We start from the raw sequence: 21,889 nt of genomic DNA, 5'->3' as shown, positions 1-21,889 counted from the left end.
TTTGTTTGCAGGGCACCTTGAGGGAAATGCCAGATAATTTTGAAGCTCGTGTGGTATTCGGGAGATTATTTTTCCGTCCCCAATGTTGGCCAATAATTTCACAATTGAATTGAACCTGTCAGTTTGACGTCAACGACCAGAGAAAATTTTCAAAAAATTATCAGTATAATACCATGTAGGTTGTACCACGTGACGTCGAATGGTGCAATTCTATTGGTCGATATTTGGGTCGGAAAAATAATCATAGTAAATAACTATGTAGAGTTATGAGTATATTAGTTCAAGAAATACTGCCTAGTTATTTTCTATAGTTTTGAACATGGTGTCTTAGATTCTTTCAAAATGTATATAAAAAACTTATCAACTTGTTTTGGCAAAAATGTAGTAACTAACACCGTGTACAAATATTGAAACATTAATTTATTTGATCTGTCTTAAACTTCTTTATATGATAGCGCTTTTGGCTTCACCATACAATCCAAATATATGATTAAAGAAATAGCATTCACCATTTAAGTAATAGCTGTTAATTCAATTAATTATTTATTTTAATTTCTTTAAATGTATCATGTCTATGTTAGATTGAAACGTTTAAATTGTATGAAGCAAAAAACAACTTATTTTATTTCTTAATATGTGTACTTGATGAATAATTTTATCTATACTATCCATATTAATATTATAAATGCGAAAGTAACTCTGTCTGTCTGTCTGTTACTCAATCACGCCTAAACTACTGAACCAATTTACATGAAATTTGGTATGGAGATATTTTGATACCCGAGAAAGGACATAGGCTACTTTTTATTGCGAAATATGTACCACGGGCGAAGCCGGGGCGGACCGCTAGTAATATTATAAAGCTGAAGAGTTTGTTTGTTCCTTTGTTTGAACGCGCTCATCTAAGGAATTATTTCGGTGTTAGATAGCCCATTTATCGAGGAAGGTTAAGCTATCATCACGCTAAGACCAACACAACGAGCGGAGCAATGCGGGTAAAACCGCGGGGCACAGCTAGTGATACAGATACAGATCCAGATACAATTATAGTATATAGTTAAGAAAATTATTTTTTACACCAATAATAATTGTTCTTATTATGTACTAGCGGTCTGCCCCGGCTTCGCCCGTGGTACATAATATTTACGTTTTCTCTACATAAGAACCATCTTCGTACTTCAAGGAATATAATAAAAAAAGAATTATCGAAATCGGTTTAGCCTTTCTCGAGTTATGCGCTTACCAACACATTTTGCGATTCATTTTTATATATAAGACTAGCGTTCCGCCCCGGCTTCGCCCGTGGTACATATTTACGTTTTCTCTACATAAGAACCATCCTCGTATTTCAAGGAATATAATAAAAAAAGAATTATCGAAATCGGTTCAGCCGTTCTCGAGTTATGCGCTTACCAACACATTTTGCGATTCATTTTTATATATAAGATATTGTATTTGCAAACTACATGACATAAAAATATTTAAATATTTACTTGTATGGAACATAATATATTCAAAATTATAATGAAATACAAATTAAAAACACAATTTCTTTATTAATTAAATACCATGTAAATAGTCATAATACTGTGTCTTTTAGTAACGGTATATAACATGTTAACAGCAAGTTTTACGATTCAAAAGTGCAAATGTACAATATTTTCTTCGCATAATATATTTTAATAGAAAATACCTTACGGTATGTGACAATGTGATTCGCGACTAGTATCTATCTAATTTTGTAAGTATGTATGTACCTATATGAATTTTTTAATTTAAGGTATTAAATAAAATTTGCCTTTTGTTATTTCTAGGATTTAATCAATAATACTTCTATATCAAATAAAATATTTTAACACAAAATTGACTCACCACTTTTATTTTCGAAGAAACCGATTTAGAAGCAATTCATTCACTCCTTTAAAATCTGTAAAAAAGTATTTAATTCTTAAAGATTTTATTTATAGAATACTACGAAGTAGTTACGAGGGAATAACATTGTGATCACATAAGCGGAACCCATTTTGGTTATATTGAACCCAAAAAAATACAAGGTAAAATGAAATAATTTTTAATTTACCTCGTTATTGCTCATTATAGTACATACCTATATGTTAAATGATATGAGTACTATATAAGTAAATGGTATTCATCTTTTCCGGTATGTAACTATGCCGGTGAGCTATCGTTGACTATATTTGTTTATATTATAATTAAATTTTACATTTAAACATCTTAAAATACTTCCTCATTCGTGACGCGGCTAGTATTTAATATAATATTACGACTGCTTGTTTACTTCTCCATAACTTACCTACTAATCTCGTGTAGGTACCCAAATGTTTTAAATATCATTGTAATAAGAATGTACATACATATTATTTATAAATTATTGTAGCTAGCAACTAGTTAAAGTGAAACTTTTATTTAGGGATGTAACGATACCGATACCGATACCGATATATCGGCCGATATATCGGCAAGCCGATATATCGGTATCGCCGATAATAAATCAACCGATACCGATATTTTTTTATTAAATTATTTCTTTTCTTTTATGTTTTTGCATTGTACCTATTCATTCATATTGTTTTATTTCTGTTTCTGTAATAGTGTTAAGGAAGAGCGGAACCTCCTGACACAAGCATTTTATTTGCTTACTAGGAGTGTTCCAATCACAAATTTGTTTATGTAAAGGAAAGAAATAAATAATTTAGAATTTTTTTAATTTTTAACGTGATAACGTTTTTAAAATCGTTTTAGTCGGGTGACATGTTCATAAACTTGTGTCACACCAAAACCTCACGAGCGCGATCGCAGGTATAACGAGAGAGAGACGGACCGATCTCCCGTTTCATCTCGAGCGCTGCCACTGCATTATGTTATCACGTAAACATCTCGATCGTAAACCTACTTTACAAACAACCAATTTTTTTGATATCAAATAATTCAAAAATCCGCGCCCAATGAACGATGCGGGAGGCCGCCCGCGCGTGCGCACTTTGTTTTCTGAAAAAACTCTACCAATTATAGTAAACTTTTATTAGGTACTAATTGTATGTGTAGCTATTACTTAAAGTTTAACTGACTTCGTAAAATAATAATACTAAAATAAATGGTTTTGTTGTTTTTTGATTTGGCATTTTTATTTAAAAGAATACGATTAACAGTTGTCTCTGTTAAATGTTGGTAACTTTTTATGCATAATTCACTATTTATTTTTCTACCAAGCCATCGATATCGGTATCGGTATCGGTATCGCCGATACATTACTACAAATATCGGTATCGGTATCGTATCGGCAAAATCATGTATCGTTACATCCCTACTTTTATTACATCGTCTCAAACTTTTTGGTCTGTGTAGCGCATGTCGCGTGTATCGCGGCTGCCGAGTAGGTATACCTACTCGGCAGCCGACCGTCACGCGACATGTGCTACACAAAGCAGTGTTCGGAACCGTTCGAACAGTTTCACTTTTACCGTGGTTTCATAAAACCACACAACATTTTTTATTATTCTGTGATTATAGAAAATTTCAGTGGCATTCATAATATCAACTTAATCCACTTGTTTTATCTATTCCTATTCATATCTCAAGGAGAAACAAGGAGAATGTGAAATTAGGTACAGGGATAGATTATAGTCTAAAATCTAAATTGACCTCTATTAAGATGCCACGCGAGTAAAGCCGCAGGTACAACTAGTCAATAATAAGTCTAGGTAAAGTTAAAGTTCATTAGCGTTACGGTGCATTTACATCAAACGAGCGAATGCTCATTCTAACCCATTCAAACCCCACTATGTCAAATTATTTTAGTATAAACAGGCGTAGAGCATTCTGTCGTTGTTCTTACGAAAAGATTCTATGCAATGTTCTAATACTGAACAACACTGAATACGAATTTTCGTTTACACTAATCATCACGTAAGAATGCTCTAGCTCTAGCTCTAAGCGTTCTAACAGACGAACGGCAATTGTGAACGGCAGAGGCTACTTCAGCCGTCGCCACCTGTCGACGACAGTCGTCGACGCGTCGGCGGCAGCAGTCAAAACGTCGACGGCTTGCCGTACGTCTTTTTGAACTCTAAGTTCGTTCGGTCTAAATGCACCGTTAGAAATAGATAAATCGCAGAAAAGATTTCTGTCAACAAGAAAATTGGCAAGTTGAACTTTGAATACGATGCCTTATTCATGAGCTAATAGCCCGTAATTGTTTCAGTTACATTGTTTACTTAAAGGTTAGGATCGATAGCTAAATATCGTGAGAATATGGACAACGAAGTTACTACAATTATTTGTGTTTTGTCAATATTGGTTTCAACAAGTCTTTGTAATCATAGTCTTGTTGTTATTGTTAAGATTGCAGTTCTATTAATTGACTTCGTGTAAGATGTTGGTTAATAACTCCTACTACTTCTCTCGAATAATCGTGCATTTAGGCGAATAAGGTGTGAATAAACCTTTAATTTTACAAATTACGTACGAATTTCACGTAAATATTTTTATAAATGTTTTTTGTTTTGTATATATTATTATACTACTACATATTATGTATTGTATTATGTTATGTGGCTATATTTTTGCAGTTCGTACAATATCACATACCTTTCATGGAAAAATGGTAACCTCTTTCTTGATATCGGTTTATAAAATCTTAAAATTACTAATGTAAAATTGGCACATTAACGGAAAATCATTAAAATTTTATTAACAGATAACGCCCTCATATTTTAATACTATCGAATGAGTATCGATCGTAACTTTGTAATTTATTTCCAAAAATGCCTTCAAACCTGCCTTTTTTGGATTAGCGAGAGTTATTTTAACGTTAATTGTCTTTATTTCTCTGAATTTTATATAAAAGACATTAAAATTCTTTCGACTTTTGTAGGTACTTAATACTTATATTTAAAACTAGCGGTCCGCCCCGGCTTCGCCCGTGGTACATGTTTACGTTTTCTCTACATAAGAACCATCCTCGTACTTCAAGGAATATAATAAAAAAAGAATTATCGAAATCGGTTCAGCCGTTCTCGAGTTATGCGCTTACCAACACATTTTGCGATTCATTTTTATATATATAAGAATAACAATTTTTATGACGGTGGTCATACCATCTAGCTTCTTAATAACAACCGAAATTACTGGCTAAACCATACTATACGAACTTATTAAAAAAAGTGAAGCTGACATGCCAATCAATCAATATTTCCATTCTTCATTTTGTTAAAAAATGTATTATGTACATACATTTAAAGTTAATGGAAAAAAAGTTATTAGTCAAATGAACGAATTCACGGTCATCAAGCTAGTTTCTCTACAAATTTACTGAAGTGAGTAAACTGATTAGATTTACACTACCAACGTTTATATGTATAAATAATTAAAATCGATCGATTATTCACCCTATTGGGTACACAGTATACAATACGCACCATCACTTTCATTATTTATTATGCATATTGTTCACTTTTTCTAATAGTAGGAGAGCCCGTGGGAGATCGTCCTTCACCGATCTGATAACCCAGATGAGACGTATTTTTTATTAAATTTTTTTTATAAACAAATATAGCTGTAATTGCTTTCCTATCGAAAACTGGTCATGGCAATTTTTAATTAAATTAACTTTTATCGATTTTTTTTTCATCTTCATACTTTTGATAACCAAATGAAATTTATTTGACTGATAGTATTTAATACACAGAATATGCCTAGGTAATTTAATTAAAAATAGCCATGACCACTTTTCGATAGGCAAGCAATTATAGGCATATTTGTTTATAAAAAATATTTGATAAAAAATACGTCTCATCTGGTTATCAGATCGGTGAAGGACTTGTGAAGGACGACCTCCCACGGACTCTTAGACCATAAGTGATTATACGAATAAGTTTGAATAATAATAATAATTCAGAAGCCTTTAATTATATTTTAAGTTTCAGCATTTAATTTATAATGTGTTGCAAGTTAGTAGTAATCAGGTAATGTTCTTTTTTTTGGCTAGAAAAATATTTTATGAATAATCTTAATTCATTCGTGTTTTAATTTCAGTATCACAAAAGAATACAAGGAAAGTTTTTGCGCCAGAGAAAGCAAAATATGTACCTATCTGTGTAAAAATAAGGCCATATAATTCTAGTTTTAAGCCACATAATATTTAAACTGTTTAAAATTTTAGCATACGAAAGACTGCTTTTCCGATTTATTAACCTCTACTGACTACTACAAAAGTAATTCTTATACTAGACTACAAGCCCGCATAGGACAAAAATATGGGTCAAATGAACCACCAGGGGACATATCTAGAACGATAGCAGAGCAAAAAATAATAAGATTCATCACTATGCCGTCACTTGTAAGCTGTCCAACTGAGCGCAGATGAGAATTGAAAAGTACAGGTAGACTTGGTAAATTTTGGTCATATATTTTTGTACGGCATTCTTAACCATCGATAGATCCATTAAAAATAATAAGAAACCGCTCAGTGCCGTACAAAAATGGTGGTCCACCAAGTCGGAATTTTTATTTAATTTCCGAGAGTTACCGGGGGTAAATTTGGTCATTTGACCATGTACGGCATCTGTGTCATACTATTGCTATACTGCTTTTAATCCATTATTCCGCAACGCCGTACAAAAATCATGGGGACAAGGGGAAAAAATCGAGAGTTATAATCCCCTCTCTTTCCCCACTCCAGGGGGTCATTTGACACAACACGAAATAAATTTATTTTTAAAGTATTTTATGTATAGATAATATTTTTTCATGTGCCGTACATTTTCGTTGGTTCAAAGGGGAAAAATCTGAAAAAAAAAAAATCCATATAACGAAATGTTTGCTTTATATTTTTATAATAAAATATAAATATACATTAATATTAAGAAGCTCGAGGTGGTTAATTATCACCTTGGAAAGTCGGAGTCAGGTGGAATGGACTCCGTTAAATTGATGAACTAATAAAAAAGCTATGAACGAAAAGATGTGAATTATATGCAATCAGTCCATGAATACAGGTAAAGTCACAAGCAAATGCTAGTAATATATACATATTCAAAATGTACAAGTAAAGCGCTTTCAAATGATACCAAATACTGCATATTTATCTCTGTATGTTTTGTCCACTAGAGGGCGCCACATTAGATTTTGTGAAACCCCATATGGCCTTTAGCTAGCTGGTCGCTGGTTATCCAGTGAACAATTCAGACGCTTCTAATGATATGTCATTTGTCGAATTCTGATAAGTAGTTTAGAAGTTACGAGGGAATAGATGAACATACATACATGACCTGTAAACAACCATAACCCTCCTTTTGCGTTGCCGTAGTTGGGTAAAAATATGTTAATGCCGTACTGTATCAAATGGCCATAAAGTACCCTTAAAATTTTAGCTTTCGTCGCTTTCATCAGCCTAAAAGATGTGGTCTGCACAAAAATGTACGGCATCGTTTTTTCCTAATTTATCTATGTTAATACTATTTAAAACAACGGATAAAGTGTAGAAAACTATTATATTTCATTAATCTACGATGTTTAAACTTTAACAAAATTTCTGGTTTTGCATTTCTCTATAACTTTTTTTAGAACGGTTTCTTTTGAACGGCAATACTATACAACAATTGAATTTTACAATATCATGTTAAAAAAAAAGTTCCCGTACAGGGTCAAATGACCTTACAGCTCTTTATATCAAGAATTCGATGAAATTAAGATGATTATTGGTATACATTTAAAAGAACAATTATTTTTTGACGGCATTGCTTTTAAAAGTACTTTTGAGTGCTAGATAATGTTTTGGAACCGAAGCCGTACTTAGTCAAATGACCCCGTGGAGTGGGGAAAGAGAGGGGATTGCAACTCTCGATTTTTTCCCCTTGTCCCCATGATTTTTGTACGGCGTTGCGGAATAATGGATTAAAAGCAGTATAGCAATAGTATGACACAGATGCCGTACATGGTCAAATGACCAAATTTACCCCCGGTAACTCTCGGAAATTAAATAAAAATTCCGACTTGGTGGACCACTATTTTTGTACGGCACTGAGCGGTTTCTTATTATTTTTAATGGATCTATCGATGGTTAAGAATGCCGTACAAAAATATATGACCAAAATTTACCGAGTCTACCTGTACTTTTCAATTCTCATCTGCACTCAGTTGGACAGCTTACAAGTGACGGCATAGTGATGAATCTTATTATTTTTTGCTCAGCTATCGTTCTAGATATGTCCCCTGGTGGTTCATTTGACCCATATTTTTGTCCTATGCGGGCTTGTAGTCTATACACAATGTACACTTTTCCTTAAGATTCCCAAACATATACTTATATATAAAGTACAGTAGTAGATAAATAAACATGATAGTTTGTCGCATTCATTAGTAAGATGCGTTAGCGCTTACCCGTGAATGGAGTAAATAGCGTGGGAGACATTGCCATGTTCTAAACGTTACAGGAAAAACGCCTTTAAACCGTACACATTTAAGGACATATTTCATTAACACTATATTGATAAAAAATGCAAATTGTACACCCAAATATTATTTTTAGACCTTCGTATTGTGGCGTTATGGAATTGCGTACGATTCGAGATATTTTTATGTTAACGAAATAAGTCTATAGAGATGTTTTTCTCAAGACTTCTGAATAAACTCATAAGGTAAAGTTAAATATGAAATTGAATGCAATAGGTATGTATGTACATAAATAAATTAGTGCTTTTAACATGATATTTACAAATAAGTTATCTGGAGCATTGGCTTGTTAGTTATAAAAAAATGTAGTTACTATTACAGACTACAATTTATATGCGTTCTTTGTCTAAGAAAACGACATAGTACCTTATATATACAAGATTTTTCAATTCAAACCACCAACACTTTCTCTAACCTTCTTGTACAACAAAGCCCAATATTGATCGTAAAAACAATACCCTTTTTGTTGCAGTTGGACAAAAACTAGCTCTCGCCGCCATTCAAACGTCGATGCGTAAGAAAGTGAAAACTATGTGAACAATTCGACGCATACAATTTTATAGATTACCGTAACATTGTATTATGTATTCTTCTTTATTATGTTTCCTAGGAATTTTACTACTACCGTCTTAAAATTAGATAAAATGGCTGTAGCTAGCTAGCTGCTAGCACTTTAATGTTATGTTCTACCCTAGGAGTTTTGTACCGCCAAAAATTGTATATATACATACTTAATGTCTGCTATCTGCATTCAGTAAATTAACGCGAAGAAAATTCACTGCTCTCTAAATTTTCATAGTGAAACCCATTTATTTTATTAAACAATTGAAATACATTAATGAAGATGCCCTATTAAAGAATTTAATAACTTCAGATAGAATAGTGGAGACTACAAATCCAAATTTTTGACAATAGATGGCGCTAAATTAAATACTACATACTTTACATACACATACCTACTCCTACATAAACGTTTATTACTCATTATATTAACAATTAAAGTAGCATAATTACAAAAATTCGGCCTTGCTAACACAATCGCTTTACAATCTGATGGACAGACAGACGGATGGGAATAAGGCCCATTTGTCATAGACAATGGACAATGCTGCATGCATATTCAATAGACAACGGAGGCACGGTGGAATGGCTGCGTAACGTGGGTTGTTAGATGAAAAAAACATTTTCTATTTTGTCTATTGCTAGTATACAATAATATAATTAATTAGCAAACGGAGCGATAACTTGGTGTATGTTTTTTTTTCTCTCTCTGCCTTGAATTAGCTATTCTATTATGTATTATATTATATGTAACTCGGTGTGATCTGCTTATCCAATATGAATGCCAAGAAGCTTAAAATATACCTACCAAGATTTTAATATAACTAAAAGAATATATATACCGTTGTAATTGAAACCAATGCCTTTGGCGTAAATAATTCTCCTAATTATTTACTGTCTAGAATTAAACTATTCGAATATCGTTTAAGTGCTCATTATTTTTTAATTTCCCTTTTAATTCAGCATTAGATATGCTAAATCAAAGCGATTAGTGACAATGACTATTTAAATGATAAAGTCTAGAAATAACACTTGGCAACAGTTTCTGTTCAAAATTTCTTACTGTGACACCAATTTTTCTTACGCTTCATAAGCAAAACCGATTTGTACTCAAAAAATAAATCGATTAGTTTTTGTTCGTTCCTTTGTTGCCTACTTTTATGGGAAAGTTCCGTTAGTTTTCTTTTTTACCTTTGATGAACATAAAAACTTTTTTAATTTATGTAGATGTAGGTATATATTATTTTTTTTAGGTAAAAAATAAAGTGTAAGACTTATGGTAATTTACGATTTAGATAAGGAATTATTACAATATTAATTACAAAGTAAGCACTTACATAAAGAATCTCGCTCGTCGAATAAACAATTCAAATTGTTTAATTCCTTTTATTAATTCACATATCCTTATATTTTATTATATAGGTATTTTATCTTATTATAGTATCTTCACATTACTTATTGTTACAAAATTTGAAAATTTCTAATCACGACGACCACCTTTGAGAACATAAGCCCCAAAATTGCGCGCTAAAAATTTGAATTCCGATCACGTCCACAGATAAAAAAGTGCCATCGCATTTTAACGGACATTGCTACACGTTCTTTTGTATTTGCTAAATAGGTAGGTACTTCTATCTCAGAAGTATTCAAGTACATAATACGAAATGGTGACATAATATACACAACACATATATTTATTAATTATTGCTTATAAATAATAAATAATATTTTTCATAATGCATTTTGAAAATCGGAAAAAAAGGTCCGGTTTTTCAATAGATTGATTTTCGAACATAGTATTATGAGATATCAATAATTGTTAATTTTTTAGATCATTTTTTTAATCAATATTCTAATAATTTTACACGAAATTATAGTTACAATCAAAGAGTTATAACTAATAGATTACAATTAAGACTTAAATAATTTCATAACATTATCAGCTAGAAATTAACCTTGAAAAACTTGTAGTAAACTGTGCTTAACCCACTGTTTTAAACTACAATATAAACAAACACAAAACACGTTATTTAATTATTGCAAAAAATAGTTGGTAATTTTTAATACGCTCCATACTAGGTACGATAAAAATACTAAACATACCGTATGATACCGAAGATAGATTTAATAAGATGTTTTTTCAAAGTACACAGAAAAAAGATGATGAAAGTGTAATAAAAAATAAACCAGTTGCATGAACTGTATGTCTGTGACATACATTTCAAGATATCAGAAAAAAAAAGGTTGATGAAAATTTTCATTTTAATAAGTAGGTAACTAATCTTTATTAGTAACTAGCGGTCCGCCCCGGCTTCGCCCGTGGTGCATGTTTACGTTTTCTCTACATAAAAACCATCCTCGTACTTCAAGGAATATAATAAAAAAAGAATTATCGAAATCGGTTCAGCCGTTCTCGAGTTATGCGCTTACCAACACATTTTGCGATTCATTTTTATATATAAGAAAGAAGATAGCACTTTCCTAAAAAATTTTGGTTGTATTAAAAATAAATTAACTTATATTAATACATATTTATAATAATATAAATCTAATATATTTTGGGTGTTTAATTTGTTACATACTACGTTCTAAATAAGAACAACAGTTCATTGCCTGATCGTTTTTAATGACTTCCCTTAAAACATGTTCGAATTTGATTGCAGTGCTTAAAATGTTCGCGATAATATAAATTATTTAATGGGCGAAATTGAAGATTTATATTATTCTTCTTATGTTTGTTTTGAGGGTTATTTCAGTGAAAACATTAAACTAAAACAAAAGCATTAAACATTCGCCGTTTCATACAAAAGAAACCAATTAACAATTACTTAACGTTACACCAACCCCACACAACCAGAGAACTTATAAACCAAGAACATCACACATATTTTAATACCCACACATACAAAAAATCAGAACCAATGATCAATTACACATTACGCTGAAACCACTTAAGCATACGATCACTTCCAATTAACGACGATTACCGTAATCCCTAGTTCTCATGACCGTGGTCAGGGGAAACCGGGCTACTCCGGTACATACATATCTATACTTATAGCTGAAGAGTTTGTTTGAACGCGCTAATCTCAGGAACTACTGGTCCGATTTGAAAAATTATTTCGGTGTTAGATAGCCCATTCATCGAGGAAGGCTATTGGCATATATTATCTCGCTAAGACTAGAAGGAGCGGAGCACTACGGGTAAAACCGCGGAGCACAGCTATGTAAAAATAAGTCTTGCCCATATACTGCTGACCAGTTTTTTTTTTCCTTTTTTCTACGTCTAGTCATTGAAATCGACTGTTTTTGTGATGTCTATTTTGAAAAATTGTTTATATTTGTAAAACGTGTTTGTTTCGACGTGGCTATATCGTCTCCAATTACAACTTGTTTGTAACGTTTTTATTAAATTAACTGTTTTAATGAGATTAATTGTTTTTGTAATACGTATAGGTATGTAGATACTACGCGTGGTAATGTATTTTCTGAAACTGGTCGAATTATCGTATGTTATGTTTTGGTTTATTGAAAGAACAATAATTACCGTAGTAGTTTTTTTTCTCATAAATTATGAACGTTGTATCTAAATATTACAGATTAATTTACTTTATTTATAAATATGTACCATATACCTAGAAAATAATTAAGATATACAACTTGTCTCGTGAATTAAGGTAACTCGTTTTCCATCATTTACTTATATAATTATCAATTTTAATCAAGCCAAGGTGGTACATTCAGTCATACTGTATCAGTTAGCACTTTAACACATACGGAGTTCAGAAGCAGCAACTACACTATCACCCATCTATTGACCGCGCTTATGGCTGCTCGTAAAACACAGATTACCGAAGATACTACGTTAGTAAAACCACAAAACAAATCAATATAAAATTCTTAGCATTTGAGTTGAAAGCTCCATAAAAATTACCAAGATTACAGAATGATTTTGGTTGGTTCATAATCCATTCCAGATGAAATTTTCCCATATGCCATTTTGAAATCTGTAGTCGTCTTACCTGAAAAGATAGAAGTAACAATTAATATATATTTTATTCAAGTTCGTAACAGTCTAATTAAATTAACAATACGGATCACCATACAAACAATGTTACAAGTTACAAGGCGAAAAAATTTCGAAAATAATATGTAAATATGTAATTTATTAAAGAGTGATATTTCATCATAATATTTCTGCCCAAAGCCCATATTACAAGAAAGCACATCTGGATATAACTCAATATTAAACTTTTAACCAAATGAATATTGAAACAAAAAGTTGTGTATATGTCACGGCTAAAGGTAGGTGAGAACATAAACTTAAGATTAGCCGGCTAAACTTAGGTTTATTTTCGACGAGGTGTTAATGTTAGTTTGTTCTATCTTTAGCCGGCTAAACTTAAGTGTAACCGCAGGCCCGTGGCTAAAAATGTCGGGGTGGGTAGATTTGGTTAGCGCCGGGCCGGTGGAGGGCTTGAGGGGCCCGCACAGTGCCAGAAAACACTCGCCCTGTTCCTTACATGTATTATAGTAACCAAATCTACCCACCCCGACTCAGGGCAGAAAGCTGGTGGCTAGGTTAGGTTAGGTTAGAACTCTTAAGACCCGCACGAGCCGAGCGAGCGCAGCGAGCGTGCTGCGGCAGCAGCCGGCGAAGTGCCAGAAAACACTCGCCCTGTTCCTTACATGTATTATAGTAACCAAATCTACCCACCCCGACATTTTTAGCCACGGGCCTGCGGTTACACTTAAGTTTAGCCGGCTAAAGATAGAACAAACTAACATTAACACCTCGTCGAAAATAAACCTAAGTTTAGCCGGCTAATCTTAAGTTTATGTTCTCACCTACCTTTAGCCGTAACATATCCATACTGTAGGTAAATATGGGATTTTTCATGCTCATTTTACCGATTTCTCGCAAACTACCACTCGGTTCCCACGAAATTGGATAAGTTTAATGAACAAGATTTTATTTTATCGTAATAGACAATCAAATCAATATTTGTTTTATGTTTCACTAGTAATTCGCCCCGGTTTCTCACGGTAAATACGAAAGCTTTCTTGAAGCTTGTGTAAGTTGTGACATAGGAAAAATCATGATATTTTTTATTCTAAGAATAATTTTGAATTAATCCCATAATATCATTATTTACTTAAAACGTTTATATGGATATTTACTCTATAAAAAAAAAGTGTTCTCTTGATGTTAATATATTGCTTCGCACAAAAAATTATATAATTACTAGATTTCCGCCCGCGGCTTCGCCCGCGTTTTCAAAGGAAAACCCGCATAGTTCCCGTTCCCGTGGGATTTCCGGGATAAAACCTATCCTATGTGTTAATCCAAGTTACCCTCTATATGTGTGCTAAATTTCATTGTAATCGGTTCAGTAGTTTTTACGTGAAAGAGTAACAAACATCCATACATCCATACATCCATACATCCATACAAACTTTCGCCTTTATAATAGTATATTAAGATTTCAGGTTAAAATATACCTAACACAGTGCATATAATACGAATATATTTCAAACTTAAGTACCCTTTAATAACAAATTATAACAGAATTAACTTTACTAGAATTTCCACCATAAGTAGGATGAAGTGAAAACTATGTTATCGTAGGTGTTAATACTTTAATTTTAAAAATAAACAGACCATTTAAATACGAAGGCATAAAAAATATAATAAAACAAAACCATATTTACCTAATTCGCTATATAAATGTAATTCTTAGAAGACAAGGGTCCAAAAGTGTGTAAAGTACTTAATACACTATTCATGAGTCGTTAGCACTGGGGTGAATGACCCCAGACTTATGATTCTCTATGAAGTTTGGGTTAAGCTTAGTGCACACGATGTATGAATTAAAATGCATGGAAATGTACATATACAAAACTTTGCTAAAAATATTCGTAGGTATTATTATAAAAACAATCTTCTGTATACATTTTTAATCGTGTTATAGATACATAAAATATAAATCAACGATTAGTTTTAAAGCCTGACTGAAATAAATGTATCATGCTGACTAATTTTTAACTATTGCTGATAATCGTAAGACCTATGAAATTACTCATAAATAGGTAGTCATTATTTAGTGACCACTTTACTGTTATAATATTTATTTAAGTAGCAGACAGCGATAAAAAACAAACTTCTTCAACAATCACATCATCTGTTAAAAGATAGAAATTCCAATTTCAAAAGTACAAAATAGTGACGTCACTGTATTAATTCAATGAGTACAGAGCCTTAAAGTAATTACAAAGGATTATGATACATAAGCCTATTGAGATAAGGTATAATTCAGCATGTAGGCTTCACAGATTACATCTTCGTAAGCTACTGGCCGCGTCAATGTCAATGAGATAATCTGCTCTATGAAAAATTATGATGAATCATTTTTATAGTAGCTTTGCTCCCGTGGCTTCGCTCGTGTAGAATTCATGTTATGTAAAATACTTTACGAATTTAATGTTTTATTTTAGTTCTTCTTGTATTATTAACGATATAAAAACTATTGTTTTTCTCTGAATGGATTGGTGTAAAAATAAACATAAATAAAAGTGAGTATAAGAGCTTTAAGCGTTATAACTTAGAGCAGGCTACAGTTACTTGCTCATTATAATTTTACTATGGGAAATGTAACTAATAAAAATTATGTTTTTATTATCTCTTTTGTCTAATAAAGATTTTAATATACGACTTATTCTTATCACAATAAAAAATGCTTGCAATCCCTTACACACGGGGCCGTTCATAAAATACGTCACACTAAAATTAACTTTTTTTGACCCCCTCCCCCCTGGTTGTCACGCTGTGTCACACTTTCTGTGACCCCCCCTGGAAATATTTCGTCACAAAAACTAAGACCCCTCCCCCCCTAAACATGATAAATTTTGATTGATAATACACAAATTTTATCAATTTATTGTAATAAATTTCTCTCTGTCTATTTACTATCTATTACTAATCTGTATATTTACTAATACGAAATAAATGACTTCTATCATTATTATTGAAATTAAAAAGCTGAGAGAACGAATACTCAGTAAAATTTTTTAATGAACGGCGAACGTCACGCTGCCGTAGACCCCCTGTCACCCCTAGTCACATCTTGTCACACTCCCGAAAACCCCTGCCCCCCCCCCCCTTGTATGCGAACGTATTTTATGAATGGCCCCCACCTGAATATATATACCACTTTATATAACACATGTTTTCTTGTGCAATTTATAATCTTTTTCAAAGTCAGTTAAAAACAAGTTTAAATTTGTACTTTGATAAAATCTGCGTAAAGGTTATCACACGCTAGCGTTTCACCAACACCGCAATGATAAAGTTGAAAACTGTTAGAATATAAGTTTTTTACTTAAACTTGAAGTAAAAGTAACTTGTTTTTTACAGTAGCTAGATTTCGTATGATAGAGAGAAATTTTTATTTTAGAAGATTTACTAGAAAATTTTGCAAACTTAAAAATGCAAACTGAGACATTGAAAGAATTACAATTCTAATGCGCTAATAATCCATATATTTTCAATAAAATAAATTATTTATCAGAATTCCAAAAATACCTAAAAAAAATATGGTGACTGTAGAAACATTATCACACCTAGAAGGGCATGATTTACTTAGTATATGTTTTATTCGCAGATACATTAATAAAATATTATATTGAAGACCCTTTTTATAACATCTGTATACCCCAGATAAGATAAGCAGTCTAATCGCGTAAATAATTATGGTTTGCCAGCTTGTAAATGCAAAATCTACTCTCACCTGACCTAAACCTTTAGGGAATAACTGTACTATGTGAACAATTGAGAAATTGCGAAAGATAACCATCGTTTTAACGAATTAACTATTGCATTCAGTTAATGTTATCTGCTTCACAAATTGTATGAAGTGTAAATCATGAATGGAATTATTAATTAGTCGATTCGTGGCCTTAAGTGTCAAATTTAGGGCTGCTACGATATTTATTTATATATTAAATCTCAGCCCACAGTTTTTTTTTACATTTACTTGAGCACAAACAGACAGAAAAAGAAAACACAAAATAACTTACATACAATTTTGATTAATAATGATACAAAAGCCCCACGTTTATTATTGAAGTAAATTTTAATATGTATTCTTTTTATTCATTTGTACATATATCATGTTCAATTTTAATGTGATAAACTCAACAAGGTCTAGTATTTGAGTAACGCGTGGTTATGCTATAATCAATACCTCATCTTTTATATATAAAAATGAATCGCAAAATGTGTTGGTAAGCGCATAACTCGAGAACGGCTGTACCGATTTCGATAATTATTTTTTTATTATATTCCTTGAAGTACGAGGATGGTTTTTATGTAGAGAAAACGTAAATATGTACCACGGGCGAAGCCGGGGCGGACCGCTAGTCTTTATATATAAAAATGAATCGCAAAATGTGTTGGTAAGCGCATAACTCGAGAACGGCTGAACCGATTTCGATAATTCTTTTTTTATTATATTCCTGGAAGTACGAGGATGGTTTTTATGTAGAGAAAACGTAAATATGTACGACGGGCGAAGCCGGGGCGGACCGCTAGTCTATAATATAAAAATGAACCCCAAAATGTGTTGGTAAGCGCATAACTTGAGAACGGCTGAACCGATTTCGATAATTCTTTTTTTATTATATTCCTTGAAGTACGAGGATGGTTCTTATGTAGAGAAAACGTAAATATGTACCACGGGCGAAGCCGGGGCGGACCGCTAGTCTTATATATAAAAATGAATCGCAAAATGTGTTGGTAAGCGCATAACTCGAGAACGGCTGAACCGATTTCGATAATTCTTTTTTTATTATATTCCTTGAAGTACGAGGATGGTTCTTATGTAGAGAAAACGTAAATATTATGTACCACGGGCGAAGCCGGGGCGGACTGCTAGTATAATATAAAAATGAATCGCAAAATGTGTTGGTAAGCGCATAACTCGAGAACGGCTGAACCGATTTCGATAATTCTTTTTTTATTATATTCCTTAAAGTACGAGGATGGTTCTTATGGAGAGAAAACGTAAACATATACCACGGGCGAAGCCGGGGCGGACCGCTAGTTTGTTTAATAAATCTATGCTATATTTTCATTATATAAAGCGAATATTTGCAAATAAACCCGTTATATTTGTTTAACTATTTATTTTACACCTCACTTATAATTTAAGCACGCGCCTTATTAAATAAATATTGAAGTGTTATTTGAGGAATATTCAATCCAGTCGCTATGCGGAATGCAGAATGCTTCATATAATATCATTATTATTAATAAAATATATAATATTCCAGTCTTGGAATTTTCTTATGTTGATTTTACGTTATTTCAGCTAGTTAATTTTATTTTTTGAGTTACCTTAAGGACGTAGGTATAGGTCTACTCTTGCCGTGGACATTTCCGTAAAATTCACAGCATCAGGTTAAAAAAATATGTGAAGTTTTATATTAAATAATCCTTTATTTTCAGTAAAATTATCCATATAGCAGAACTAATTAAATCATCTTTTAAATAAGTAGAATAGCTTCATAAAAATAAATATAACACCCAAATTAACTATTTCTTCCTTGCTTCACGACAAGACTTCTGTTTGACAAAAATCAAGTAACTAATATAAATTTTGTTTGCCCCTTCACACAAATTTTCAGCAAAATCAATTTAGTTTATAAAAAAATATAATACAAAAAATATAATATATAATACAAACAGTCCTCTAACGTTACTTTAAAGTAAACAGCGTAAAACATTGGCAAATTTTTATCTATTTAACAGTAAAGTTAAACTAATTAGTCAGTAACTATTAGAGCGTGAATTTGTCGAGTTCACTTTTAACTTTGTGTAACGGTATTCCGCGTTACCATGGTTACGACTTACGAGGACAAATATCGATACGTGAGTTCAATGTGACGAAAAATTTTCATATTAGCATTTTGTTTTAGTGTATTTTAGTACTTTTTAGTCAGAAAGGATTACATCCTCAATAATATACGAGCTTAGGTACTGTATAAAAAACTAAGCGCTCGCCCCGGCTCTGCTCGTTATAAAACAAAAAAATATATAATATATCCTAAGAAGAACCTATATAGACGACTAGCTTTGCTCCGCGGCATTACTCGCAGATGTTATATAGCTATAGCCTTCCTCGATAAATGGACTATCTAATACCGAAAGAATTTTTAATAAAATAAGATAATGAATGACGTAGCTTCGGAGCTATCTAGTTTCGGAGCTTATTTACGAACAGACACACGAAAAATCGTGTCCCCTTTAAAATATTAGTGTGAAATAAAATGCATGTAACAATAAAATCCGACAACTCACTCCTTTCATTATTCACAACGACAAACAACCGCTTTGAAGTGACAAAAGCGTAGCCATGAAACCGCAATTTGTAAATTGCAAATGGTGGGAAATTTCGTTAATGGCCTTTCTTTTGTGACGCTTGGTACACACCATTCATTGGGAAAAACATTCAAATGCACTAAATTTTAAACGTAAATTAAATTTTAATGTTCGTTTGAAATCGTAGTTACATAAAAATGTTGCCTGGCAGAGATCACTGCACATGATAAGGCCGTTTGTGCCTTTATTTAATGTCTTATATTACCTTTACGTACTTGTTTTCTGGCTCAATGAAGTGTTAAATAAATTAAATATATAAAAATAATAAATTAATTATAAATAAAAGTCGAGACATAGTCGACACTCGTATAACCTGGTTCATATAGGTTATCATAATTATTTTACCTAAGAAGAAATATATTATAAAGCAACAACAAATATCTATTTAGTTATATTTTAATACGATTAACGTTGGGTTATCAAAGGCTTATTGCAATTTATTGATTTTTTCCAGTCTATTTTTGAATGGCTTAACAAAGTGGTATACAATTTATGGAACATCCCTTTTTACACTCATTTTATTTATAGCACCTACATGGTTTGATCAAAATATCTATTAAATTAATTCAAATAATATGTAGGACACATTGATCTGTTTATAAAATCATATACAATAATGTTAAAGGAAAAATAAAAAACTTACCAACTTGATTTCTAGGAAGTGAATAATAATAATAATAATAAAATGGTCTTTATTTGTTTCTCACAACATTAGAAAGGTTACAAAAACTTATTAATACTACACAATGTACAGTAGAAGATAACGTTGTGAGAAACTGGTGCCTGAAATAGACTACATAGAAGTCTGAGGTACAGGTCACCAGCCCCTCTCGCGGATATCATACGAGAATACACAAGTTTACGTACCTACAAAATGCATAAAGTTTTACAAATTTTATCAGAAGACAACTTTACCTTAAAAACACTAATACAAAAAAGTAAAGAGAAAAAATATATATATGTCGGAGTATTGATTTATTCAGTTGGTATTAACGCCATCTATTGGTAAAGTTGTGAGTATTTTTAATATTGACGCAGTAAGACTTGAAGTTTTAACGAATGAATTTATGACAATGACAAGTGACAATGACATTTTCCTTGAGTCAGTAGTTTGGTAGGTTGGGGGGTGTCAGTTCGAACGACACTTGCCGCCCGACAGCCAACCGCGCTAGTTGTGCGCACTGATTCTTTTTATTATTTACGATCATGGCGGACGTTGAAATTAATCGCGAGGAATCTCCGAAAGCAGCGGTGGGATCTGACCATCATTCCTCCAGTGTACTTAACCGACACCCTGCTACTACGAGCGAGACATATTTCCGAGAATCGGCGAACCAATCCGCCGAATCAGATACTCCACCAACTGGCTACGTGCAATACTCCACCAACAAGCTGGCGATGATCGATCGACTGGAGACAGCGTGAGCGAGGCGAACGAGATCGAAGTCGTCATGTCAGGTATCTCTGACAAATCAGGTACGATCAGATTTATTAAAAAATACCGCCACGGTCTTTGTAACATTAGATAGACACCTTGCTACCTACCCTCAAATTAATAAAAATAATAAACGACCTTCAACTTCGAGCTCTTTTTGTAGTGACTTTAAGCAGCGTTAAATTGAAACAAATGACCATGTTATGTGCCACAATTGCGGCAAAATGGGGCACTATAAGCGAAGTTGTAAATTCCGTCCGCACACTAAGGTTTTACATTCGGAAACGTTTTAATTAAAATGTTCACCGCCTGTCGATAAAAATGTTCAGTCCACTTATTGTTGAAAATTGCTGCATACAGAGCAGGTGTGTTTCTCTAAACAACGAGACAAAAATTTAAAAAAAGTAATGATACAAAGTCCGTTAATATGTGTGTGTCTAGTCATAATCGCCGCTTGTTAAAATTATTGTTGGTAGATTTCAATTACAAGCCGTCATAGATAGTGGATCTAACTGCTTGCTCATTCGTAAACCTATCGCTGACGTTATGACCGGTGTACGAGATTTTTTATTTACGCGTTTAACTGGTATTGGCTCCACTTCACTCATTCTTTTTTCCGTATTACTTTGTCTATAGAGATCGACCGTATTACTTTGACTTAGAGGTCGATTTTTTTTATGGTAGACTCAGGCTAAAGCCTGAGGTAAACCTCATGACGTCATTGTAGGGTGGGATGTTTTAACGCGACTCGGGGTAAACTTAATAATTAAAAATAAAGACGTTCACGTTTCTCGCGATGTTCGTGCGCACGTTTGTGCTTTGCAAAGTGCCGATATAGAAGCAATCGATACCTACCTTACAGACATCCAAGATATTGCTCGTTTACGTGCTATTATTGAAAATTTTAATGAAAACTTCGTAAAGGGGAACTCTCAGACGGTCGTAACAACAGGTGAGATGGAAATTAGATTATAAGATCTGAA

General features: G+C 32.6%; 2 protein-coding genes across 5 annotated transcripts in view; one reads left to right on the top strand and one right to left on the bottom strand.

Annotated features, from left to right (window-relative positions):
* Positions 1-21,889, top strand: part of LOC149476987 (protein FAM114A2) — a 180,548-nt gene that overhangs the window by 5,876 nt on the left and 152,783 nt on the right. The gene's annotated exons all lie outside the window — the stretch shown is intronic.
* The window catches only part of LOC149476989 (uncharacterized), a 124,247-nt gene that overhangs the window by 60,575 nt on the left and 41,783 nt on the right, over positions 1-21,889 (bottom strand). For 2 of the 4 annotated variants that reach the window (XM_089711467.1, XM_089711465.1), the window contains exon 2: positions 1,873-1,927. The exons of the other annotated variants lie outside the window; for them this stretch is intronic. The gene's annotated coding sequence lies outside the window, so the exon portion shown is untranslated. The remainder of the gene's footprint in view (positions 1-1,872; positions 1,928-21,889) is intronic. 4 annotated transcript variants of the gene reach the window in all.

Source organism: Colias philodice, chromosome 26, assembly GCF_061535455.1.
Source record: "Colias philodice isolate Cphi_HAF_F1 chromosome 26, ilColPhil1 Martin Lab GWU primary, whole genome shotgun sequence".
NCBI classification, from domain to species: Eukaryota; Metazoa; Arthropoda; class Insecta; order Lepidoptera; family Pieridae; genus Colias; species Colias philodice.
Note: the sequence above shows the minus strand (reverse complement) of the source record. Positions and strands in the feature narration are given on the sequence as shown.